Consider the following 11,950-nt stretch of genomic DNA (forward strand, 5'->3'; position numbering starts at 1 on the left):
ATGCTTTTCACTTCCTCTCTCCTGGAGGGAAAGTGAGCATGATTGATCTAAGCCAGTGATGGGTCCTCTTGGGTCCTCATAATCACACTATTTGCAGGATTCAGGCAGTGTGATTCTTTCTCTATTGGTGTTACAACCTAAATATGTTAGCCTGCTCTCTTTTTTGTATCTTCATGTGTTTTGAACTTATTTAATGAACTGTGATTTCAGCATCAAAAAACAGATTGCCTTGGTATCTGGACCATCAGGCTCCTTGTATTTGCTTGTGTATGGCTGCATGAGCTTGAGACAATAAATGAAGATCAAAGATAAGATGGATAGCTTTCAAAGAGGAAGAAATGAAATTATGACCATACTGCTGGCATACATCTAAGAATAAAATGTGATGCAGCCGCTATGGGAGCATCCTCTAGGATCTTAAAGACCTGAAAGTAGCCAAATCTTCCAGGAGTGCATAGCAGCTACACTACCTGTTAAGTAATAGTTATCATTAGATATCTGCATCAGCCCAGAACATTCTAACAACCCACAATTTTCAGTGACATATTAAATATTCCAAAACAACTATTATGGGAGGAGTTGAGGTTAGATAAAAAAGGTGTGCCCCTTTCATGAGTCATGAAGGGTGGAGTTGGGGGAGCATAAGTATAGACTTGAATTTGGAGTTTGGGAATTTTCTTCTCTAGGCTGTGGCATGAGTGGGGTTAGCATCATTTGGGCCCAGTTTCCAACCAATTTGAAATTCTTCTGCTTCCTTTTTTGTTGTTGTTTTTAAGTTCTTCACATTAATCTGTTTAATCTGGAATCTAATCTGACCTATATCTCCTTTGACATATAAAGTTTTATGTGCCTCAAGCCTGGGCCATATTTTAGACAATATTAGAAAGTTATTTTTCCTTTTTTAAAAATAAATCAATTAAGCACCAGCATTGTGGCATAGTGGGTAAAACTGCTGCCTAAGGCATCAGTATCTCGTTTGGGTGCCTGTTTGAGTCCCAGATGCCCCACTTCTGATCCAGCTCCCTACTAATGGATTGGGAAAAGCAGCTGAAGATGGCCCAAGTGTCTGGGCCCCTGCCACCCACATGAAAAATGCAGATGAAGTTCTTGACTCCTGGCTTTAGCTTGGCTCAGCCCTGGCTGTTGTGGCCATCTGGGAAAGTGAATCAGCAAATAGAAGCGCTCTCTCTCTCTCTCTCTCTCTCTCTGTGTGTGTGTGTGTGTGTCTCTGTCTCTCCCTCTCTCTAACTCTGACTTTCAAATAAATAAATAAATATTTTAAAAATTCATTCATTCATTCATTCATTTGAAAGGGATATTTAAAGGGAGAGAGGAAGAGAAAGAGAAAGAATCTTCCATCTGCCAATTCACTCTCTAAAGGCTGCACTGCCAGGGCTGGGCCAGGCTGAAGCCTGGAGGCAGGAACTCCACCTGAGTCTTCCACATGCATGTCAAGATCTCAAGTATTTGAGCCTTCATCCACTGCTCCCCGAATGCGTTAACAGAGAGCTGGATCAGAAGTGTAGTAACTGGGACTTGAACTGGCACTCTGACATGGATGTGGATGCTCCAAGAAGCAGCTTATTCCATTATGCCACAGCACATCCCTATTCTAATTTTTAATGTCTATTCACTCAGTTAATAATCACATTGAGCATCTTGCTAATGATGTCTGGTCTTCACTTTTTTGTCTAATTTCTAAGGCCCTATAGTTCACAAAGACAGTGGATTCTTATATTGTGATCCCTTTTTTGCTGTTGTGTAAAAATAACCATCCAAACTAGATGAAGAATCTTGTCCAAGCCCAGTTCACAGTTTCAATACCAAACTGTCATTTATTATATGTGTATAATGGGCCAACTACTTAGCAAATGCCAGCTCTCAGGCTTATAACAACTTCAGAAAGTAGGTTGTATTATTCTCACTGCATAGTGTATGATAGAGACCAAGCTTAGCTCATTACTCCAAGCTTAGCATGGAGTCACCATGAGGGAATTTATAGATCCAGATTTAATTTGTAAGTGTCTGATTCACATAATCTAAGCTTCATTCCCCATTTGTCTCCTCAAAGTCTAGCATGGTGGAGAGAAATGCGTAATTCCAGTTTGCAAGAGAGGGAACAAAGGAGAGTGTGAAATGTCTGATAAAGACCCATAAATCTATTTTATTCAGTGTCCCAATGTACAACAGTAAGAATCTCCATTTTAAAAATAAAAATAAGGGCTTGGACACTGACAAAGAATTCTCCTGGATTTGGGGCTACTCAAGCTATCTGTCTGCAGGGGCAGATTTTTTCACTTGTGTTCCAGTTGAGCAAGCAACAGTATACTCCCAGATCAGTTTCTTTTGAAAAAGATGTACTATTTGTTTCTTAATTCTAGTTGTCAGCCCTATTATCCAACACTTGATGGTACAAAGCCCTATACCCTGTGTTAAAATATCAGCTTGTTTATTTCCCACTCTTTGTATATAGACCTCAGAGGCACCCTTGGAAGTTTGTTCTCCAGTCTATTTCCTGTTTTTGTTTCTGTGAGGATGTCTAAAAACACTTTTGTCTGTTGCCTCTGACTCTATCATACCTTTCATTCATTTTCCCTGGTGTGCTTTCATCTAGACATTTCCCCTTCCTTAGGCAGTTTAGTTTCAAGTCCCTTTGCTTGGAAGACTGGCCAATTTCTTTTCGTGGGGAGCTCCATGAAATGCAAGCTCCTTCTTGCTTATAATACTCTGGAATCATAAATGCAGGTCCATAAATCAAGCCCAGCTTTGCCACAACCAACAGGGCAAGTGATTATTCACTTTTCCACCCTCTTCTGTCCTCCAAAGTCAGTAACTGCAACGGGCAGAAATAAGAAAAGATCACAAAGAAGAGTAAGCAGGTGGACCACACTCTTAAATGGTTGACATGAGAACACACAGGAAGCACAAGTGGCCTCCAGAGGGAAGCTGAAACTGGTATGGATTCACCAGGAAATGTACTCCAGGTTAACCTCTGTTAGATCAGTGTGGCTCACATGGCATTTTTGGACCTTAACAGAATATGACTAAGACTCTCATGGTACTTTTATGGACAAGCCAGATTGGATTAGATAAGACTGTAATTATATATAATCATAGCTGGCTTATTTAAGATTGAACACATTACAGTTTGTTTGCATTCTGAAAGGGTGCTGCATAGACATCACTCAACACAATCTCACCACGAACATGCAGTCCTGGACTGTTCACTGAACATTTGGCTATTGGGCACCTGAAATGCGTCTGAACCGATTGTGCCTTAAGAATTCAATGCACACAAAATTAAGTACTACAAGAAAAGGACATAAAATATCTCATTAATATACTTTATACTGAACACATGTTGAAATAATAGTTTGCATAGATCGACATAAATTAAATTATTAAAATTATCTACTTGTTTCCTTAATGAGGTTAACAAAAAGTTTAAAATTATCTCTGTGGTTTGCATTATGTTGCTGATTTAGACCACTATGGCAAACCTTTATCCATTCTGTATTAGTCATCCAAGAAGCCCTGGATTCCCAGCTCAATCCTCATCATCCATCAGCCTCAAATACTCCCAGTCTCATTTTATCTCTATTCCTCTCCCCAGCTCTTGAATTCCTTTCTTTGCCCCTTGTGGAATCCATGGCCCCTCAGTGGCAAGGTTGCACATCTCTCACCTCTTCCTTGTATGTGGCCTTTACAACTTCACCCTAACTCAGTGCTTCTCTCCAGATTTGTGCATTACAATCACCATGACAGTTTTAAGTAGATCGCTCCTGAGGCTCCATTTTATAAGGCATCAATCAGAACCTCTGTCTTAGGGGATGAGGCTTTTGGTTTTTTTTTTAAAGATCAAGTGAGTCTAATACACAGCTACTTAGTGAATGAGTGCCAACTTCCCAGCCAATCTAACACTGTATTCTTCCTTGTGAACATGGCTGAAGAAAAACAGCCAGCATGCTAACTGGTGGCCATAAATGAGTCACCTATTATAATGTACTTTAAATTAGTCCAGCAAGCCTACTATTTCCCCCCTGTCTATCCAATCCCTACCTCCTACAGAAACATTCTGCACTGCATTAGTTTCCTTTCTGTTTCCACAATATTATACCTGTCCCTGGATAATTTGTAAAGGAAAGAAGTTGATTTTGGCTCAGGGTTCTGGAGTGTGGGCAGTCTAAGGCTCATGGCTGCATTTGGCAAGGGCCCTGTGCTGCATCACAGCATGGTAGAAGGGCAAGTGGGTTTGTGCTGAAGAGATTACATACAAAGTGCAGTTACTTTACAATGACTGCTCTGGAGCACTATTGTGGCTCAGTGGGTTGAGCCACTGCTTGTGATTCTGGTGTCCCATACAGAGCCCTGGTTCAAGTTCTGGCTGCTCCACTTCCCATCCAGCTCCTTGTTAATATGCCTGGAGAAGCAATGGAGGACCGCCCAAGTACATGGACCCCTGCCCTATGTGGGAGGCCCAGTTGGAGTTCCAGGCTCCTGACTTACAGCTTTGCCCAGCCCTGGCCATTGCAACCATTTGGAGAGTGAAACAGTGGATAGAAGACCCCTCTTACTGTCTTCCCTCTCTGTATCTCTAATGCTGCCTTTCAAATAAATAAATAAATCTTAAAAAGAAAAAAAGCTTGCTCTCCAGGTAACTAATCAAGGCCTATGGGAAAAGTGTTAGTCCCTTTTAATGACTGATTACCTCTTAAAGATTTCAGCTCCCAAAACCACCACAATGGAAATCAAATTTCAATACGAGTTTTGGCAGAGACAACCCCAAACCTAAAACAAAGCATGTACCTTTTCCTCAGAGCTACACCTCCTGCTCTGTCCTTAATCATAACCCATGGAAGTCCTTCCTATTTAAATGAGAAAATAGAATAAATCAGGAAAACACCTCCCACCACCACATAAACCCACAAATTTATGTGTGTGTCCATACATGTGCCTGCCCTCCCTCCTTACTCAGCCTAAGACTATCCAATAAGACTTTATGATGAGCAAAACATCCTTTGTTGGTGCTATCTAGTACTGTAGTCACTAGTCACATGTGCTTTTTTTTCAGTTAAAAATTTGTTTTTATTCATTTGCAAAGCAGGGAGATAGAGATTTTTCATTTGCTGGTTCACTCTTCAAATGCCCGCAATAGCCAGGGCTGGGCCAGACCAAAGCCAGGAACTTGGAATTCAATCTGCGTCTCCCATGTGGGTGCCAGGGACCCAAGTACTTAATCCAACACCTGCTGTCTCTCAGGGTGCATGTTAGCAGGAAACTGGGATTGGAAGCAGAGCCTGGACTCCAATCCAGGCCCTCTGATAGAAGAGGTAGTTATCTCAAAGTGGTGTCTTAACTGCTGTGCCAGATGCATGCCCCACATGTGATACTGAACACTGGAAATATTGTTAATGGGGCCAGCACTGTGTGGAAACAAATGAAGCCACTACTTGCAACATCCCATGTCAAAGAACCAGTTAAAGTCCCAGCTAATCTGCTTCTAATCCAGCTTACTTCTACTGTACCTGGCAGGGCAATGGAAGATGGCCCGAGTACTTGGGACCCCGCCACCCATGTAGGAGACTCAGATGGAGTTGTTCACTTCTGGCTTTGGCTTGGTCAAGACTTTGAGTGGATTCCTGGCCCCCTTTCTCTCTCTGTAACTGCCTTTCAAATAAATAAATCTTTTTAAAAAGAAAAAATATGGCTAGTGGAACTGAGAAATTAAATTTTAAATTCTTTTATTTATAATTAAACTTACATGTGGCTAGTGACAACTATAAAGCAACACAGCTATAAATGTTGGATTATTTAAGACTAACTCCACCATTTACATACTGTCTGCTGTTCCTTTTTATCTACTCCAAGACATTGTTCCAACAGTTGTTTCCTTTCTTTCTTGCTCAATTTTCTCTTGTTACTAAATCATTCCCATTTACATACAGTTATGTTGTAATATCTTCCACTTAAAACAAACTTCTTAATAGATAAATGTGAAATGCTAATGATAAGTCTGGGAGAAACTATGAATCTTAATTTCTAACATTGATCTAATTTTCTATATTGGATGAATATGTTGTATTTAAATGGTATTAAAAATGACAGCCTACTTTATTTATGTTAAACTGTAAGTGTTGAAGTTTACATCAAATCAATATTTCACAAATGAAATTTTTTTAAATATTTATTTGAAAGACAGAGTCACAGAGATGATGGAAGAGAGAGAGAGAGAGAGAAAGAGAGAGAGAGAGAGAGAGAGAGAGAGAGAGAGAGAGGTCTTCCATCCAATGGTTCACTCCCCAATTGGCCACAATGGCCGGAGCTTTGCTGATCAAAGCCAGGAGCCAAGAGCCAGGAGCTTCTTCCAGGTCTCCCACATGGGTCAAAGAGGCCCAATCCCTTGGGCTGTCCTCCATTGCTTTCCCAGGTGCATTAGTAGGAAGCTAGATGGAAAGTGAAGCAGCCAGGATTTGAACTGGTGCCCATATGGGATGCTGGAGTTGCAGGAAGTGACTTAACTCTCTATTCTACAACACCAGCCCACAAATGAATTTTTTAAGGCATAATCAGGGTTAACATTCTAGGCAGTGTAAATGCAAGCAATAGATAATCCAGAGATGAGAACTTTATTGCTATGTGGAATTGCATTTTAATTTGAGAACATTTTATATAAAGTAAAAAATGCAAGTCTAGGAAGTTTGGCATATTCATTAAGTTATCATTATTTTTTAGAAAACAGGTGAGGTTTGTACCATAATAAATATTTTTATGCAGCATCTACTGCTTTAATCTAGTTCCATCAAGAAAATTAATTTTTATTGCATTAGTAACTCAAAATAAATTATCACTTTGAAAATTTACTTTACCCCAGTAATAGAGGTTCAGGCTAGATTTAAAACTCCAAGAGTTTTTAATAAGGACTGCTTTTATAAAACTGCCATTGCTTCTAAGTTAGAAGTTTATTTTAGAGGAAGAGAATGTCCTTTCCCTAATGTCCCATGCTGTGTCTTAAGAAAAGTCAAGTAGGTACCTTTATGATTATGACATTGCATGGGTAGTGTTTAGGATTCTCTTTGTCAATCAGTGGCTACAAGGAGATGAACAGCGTTGAAGTGTTGTGGATGGTTATTTCATACAATGTGTAGCAAGAGTTCATCCAGAATGACTGTGACTGATTGCTTCATGTTATAGATAAAGAAACCAAAGAACCACAGTATACCTTATCCATAACTTTTGCAAACCATGTTTTATAGATAAATTTTTAGCTATCCAAAAACGCTGACAAAATTAAATATTTTAATATATCAGTATTAATACTGAATTAGCAGAGGTAACCTCAACAATTACTATTATGTCTGGTACTAAAGGATATACCTTTAAATAAGGTTATAAAAATGCAAATAAATAAATAATCCTCTCATGGTATTTCATTTTAGCTACTCTACACCTTCTTTCCTCTTTTACAACAAAAGCCTTCAAAAAGAATATTTTTATAATTGCTGACTCAAATTCCCCTCCTCAATCCTATCTAGGACCCACATGAGAGACCTTAGCTTATTTCACTCAAAGTGATGTTCTCCAGTTGTGTCCATTTTCCTACAAATGGTAGAATTTCATTCTTTTATTATAACTGAATAATATCCCACTGTGCATATAGACCACATTTTCTTTATCTGTTCATCTGATGATGGACACCTTGGTTGATATAAAATTTTGGCTACTGTGAACAGTGCTGCTGTGAACATGGTGCTGCAGGTATCTCTTTGATATAACATGTTCAAGTCTTTTGGGTATATACCCAGTATTGGGGTAGCCAGATAATATGGCAGTTCTGTTCCTAGGTTTTTAAGAAATGTTCACACTGTTTTGACTGCCTGTGCTGTTGGAGTATTTTCCAGGAAGTCTTTGCCTGTGCCTATATCTTGCAGGGTTTCTCCAATGCTCTTTAATAATTTGATGGTTTCGGGTCGTAGATTTAAGTCACACTGTTTTCCACTAATTCTGATTCCCACCAACAGTATATAAGTGTTTCCCTTTCTCCATATTTGTTACTATCTTTGTTTTTTATTTTAGCCATTCTGACACAAGGGGGAGGTGATATCTCATTGTGGTTTTGATTTGTATTTCCCTGATGGCCAATAATGCTGAGCATTTTTTCATATATTTGTTGGCTATTCATATTTCTTCCTTTGATAACTGTCTGTTGAAGTCCTTTGCCCATTTCTCAAATGGACTGCTTGTTTTGTTGTTAAGTGTTTTATGTTGTTGGTATATTTGGGATATTAATCCTTTGTCAGATAGATGGTTTGCAAATGTTGTTTTCCCACTCTGTTGGATGTCTCTTCACTCTGTTGATAATTTGCTTTGCTTTGAAAAACTTCTCAGTTTGATATAGTTGCATTTGCTTAGTTTTGCCTTTGTTGCATGTACTTTGGGGGTCTTAATGGATAAACCTCTAGAAAGAAATAGAAAAAACACAAATAAATAAAATTAGAGATGAAAAAGATGACGTTACAACTAACAGCACTGAAATACAAAGTATCCTAGGAAACTACCATGAAGTGCTATATGATAATAAACTGAAAAACTTCAAAGAAATGGATAAATTCCTGGATTCATATAACCTGCCTAGACTAAATCAAGATGATATAGCCAACCTAAACAGCCCCATAATAAGCAATGAGAATGAAGCAGTAATCAAAAGTCTTCCATCAGGGAAAAGTCCAGGACCCGGTGGCTTTACTATTGAATTCTATGTAACATTCAGAGGAAGTAACTCTAATACTCTTCAAAATATACCAAGATATTGAACAGGATGGAACTCTGCCAAAATCTTTTTATGAGGCCAGCATTGTTTTGATACCAAAACCAAAGACATGACATAAAAAAAAACTACAAATATATATTCTTAATGAACACGGATGCAAAGACTCTCAAAAAAAAAAATACTTGCAAATTAAATCCAAAACCACATCAAAAAGATCATACATCACAATCAAGTAGGATAAATCCCAGAGATGAAGGGTGGTTCACATTCACAAATCAATAAGTATCAAAAATCACATCAATAAAATGCAGAAAAAAAATGTCATCTCAATAGATGAAGAGAAAGCATTTGATAAGGTTCAACACCCCATATTATCTAGCAACTACACTACTGGGTATATACCCAAAAGACTCAAACATATTATATCAAAGAAATACTTGAACATGTTTCACAATAGGAATTACTTGGAATCAACCAAGGTGTCCATCATCAGCTAAATGGATAAACACCCTCCATAAATTGAGTATAGGAGGAACATTCCTCAAACTTATAAAGGCTATAAATCACAAACCAACAGCCAATATCATACTGAATGGGGAAAAGCTAAAAGCATTTCCCCTCAGATCTGGAAACAGACAAGGTTGTCCACTTTTGTCACTCTTATCCAACATAGTACTAGAAGTTTTAGCAAGAGCAGTTAGGGAGGAAAAAGAAATAAAGAGCATCAAAATCGGAAAAGAGGAACTCAAATTATCCCTGTGTGCAGATGACATGGTGTTGCTCATGGAAAAACCTAAACACTCCACCAAAAAGCTATTAGAATTGATAAACCAATTCAATAAATTGTAGGTTACAAAATAACATACAAAAAGCCAGTAGCTTTCTTGTATGTTAATGATGAACTCACAGGAAGATAAACCAAGAAATAAATCCTATTCATATAAGGAACAAAAAAAATCAAATATTTAGAAATAAAATTTTTGTAGCTTTTACTTAAGGTACACAAATTTCATATATAGAACAAATTTAACAAAGAAGTGAAAGACTTAGACAATGTAAATTATCATTGATGAAAGAAATCACATACAAAAAAATGGAAAGATATTCCTTATGAGTCAGAGAATCAATATCACTAAAATCTCCACACTACTTAAAGCAATCTACAGATTCAATGCAAGTCCTATCAAAATACCAATGACATTCTTTACAGAATTAGAAGCAAGTAATCCTAACAGTTAGATGTAATCACAAAAGGTCCCAAATAGCAAAAGCAATCCTGAACAAGAAAAATCAAGTGGGTGGCATCAAAATATCTGATTTCAAAGCATAGTACAGAGTTATAGTCATTAAAACAACATGCTACAGGCATAAAAACTGATACATAGATCAGTGGAACAAGATAGAAAGCCCAGAAGTTAATTTACATACATACAGCCAACCAATTTTTACAAAAGTGCTCAGACCATAAAACAGAGTAGGATAATCTCTTCAATAAAAAGTGTTGGCAAAACTGTATTTATACATGTAGAAGAATGAAATTAGATTCATATCTCTCACCAGATATGAAAATCAACTCAAGATGGATCAAAGATCTGCATTTAAGACCTGAAGTTGCTAGAAGAAAGCGTAGGGAAACACTCCATGATATTGGTGTAGGGGATGACATCTTGAATAAGAAACTTATTTTCTGATCATTCTGGAGACTGGAAATCTGAGGTGAAAGTGTCAGCAGGGTTAGTTTATTCTGAGTCCTCTCTCCACTGTATGTAGACACCTGACTTCTCCTTGGATCTTCCCAAGGTCTTTCCTTTGTACATGTCTGGGTCCTAATCTCCTCTTTCTGGAAGGCCATCAGTGATACTGGATTAGGGCCCATCCTCATGAGCTCATGTTCACTTCATTACCTCTTTAAAAACCCTGCCTCCAAACACAGTCCCAATTGGGGTACTGAGGGTTAGGGCTTCAATATAGGAGTTTCGAGGGGACACAGTTCAACACAAAGCAACCTTCCTGACCTTCCCTCCTGCCACTATCTTACATCCCCAAAGGGCTACTTTGCTACTCTCAAACTCTGTCACACCCATTCCTGCTTCCCACTATCCTCTCCCTTAAAGCAGTTGCAAGTCCCCACTTTCATTTCCCTATGCTAGCCTGAAAGTCACCCCAGCAGTGAGGGCTATCCCAACCATCCTAGAAACAAGGGCAAGCCTCTGACCTCTAACCCCATACACACGGTCTCCATTTCTCATTGCTCTGCCCATTTTTTGCCATACCCTGTATCATTATGTACCATGTTCCATATTTTCTTATTTACACATTATTTTTTATTATTTTATCTATTTGAAAGACAGAGTTACAGAGAGAGGTAGGGCCAGAGAGAGAGGTGTCTCCCATTCTGCTGGTTCACTCCCCAAATGACCGCAACAGCCAGAGCTGTGCCGATCTGAAGCCACGAGCTTCTTCCAGGTCTCCCATGTGGGCTCAGGAGCCCAAGGGCTTGGGCCACCCTCTACTGCTTTCCCAGGCCAAAGCAGAGAGCTGGATCAGAAAAGGAGCAGTTGAAACACATACTGGCATCCATATGGGATGCTGGCCCTGCAGGGCTGGGCTTTAACCTGCTGTGCCACAGCATCAGCCCCCTACATGCTATTTTTAAAAAGATCCCTCAACTTGGTAGATGATTGTTAAATACTTGATGAGTGAGTGGATGAAAAAAATATAGTCATCTGAAAAAGGAACACGTTCACAGTTCAGCACCATGAGGCATTTAACAGCTATATCCTATGACGGACAGTGTAAGAAAAGTAGACGTTTAGTTTTGAGAAGAGAAGTCCAAGAGAACATTTAATAACTTTTTTTTTTTAATTTGACAGACAGAGTTAGACAGTGAGAGAGAGAGAGAGAGAGGCAGAGAGAAAGGTCTTCCCTCTGCTGGCCCACCCCCTAAATGGCCACTATGGCCAGCATGCTGTGCCTATCCGAAGCCAGGAGCCAGGTGTGTCCTCCTGGTCTCCCATGTGGGTGCAGGGCCCAAGCACTTGGGCCATCCTCCACTGCCTTCCCGGGCAGAGAGCTGGACTGGAAGAGGAGCAACCGGGACAGAATCCGGCGCCCCAACCGGGACTAGAACCCGGAAGTACCGGTGCCACAGGTAGAGGATTAGCCTAGTGAGCCGTGGCGCCG

The sequence above is a fragment of the Lepus europaeus genome, chromosome 2 (genome assembly GCF_033115175.1).
Source record: "Lepus europaeus isolate LE1 chromosome 2, mLepTim1.pri, whole genome shotgun sequence".
Taxonomy (NCBI): Eukaryota; Metazoa; Chordata; class Mammalia; order Lagomorpha; family Leporidae; genus Lepus; species Lepus europaeus.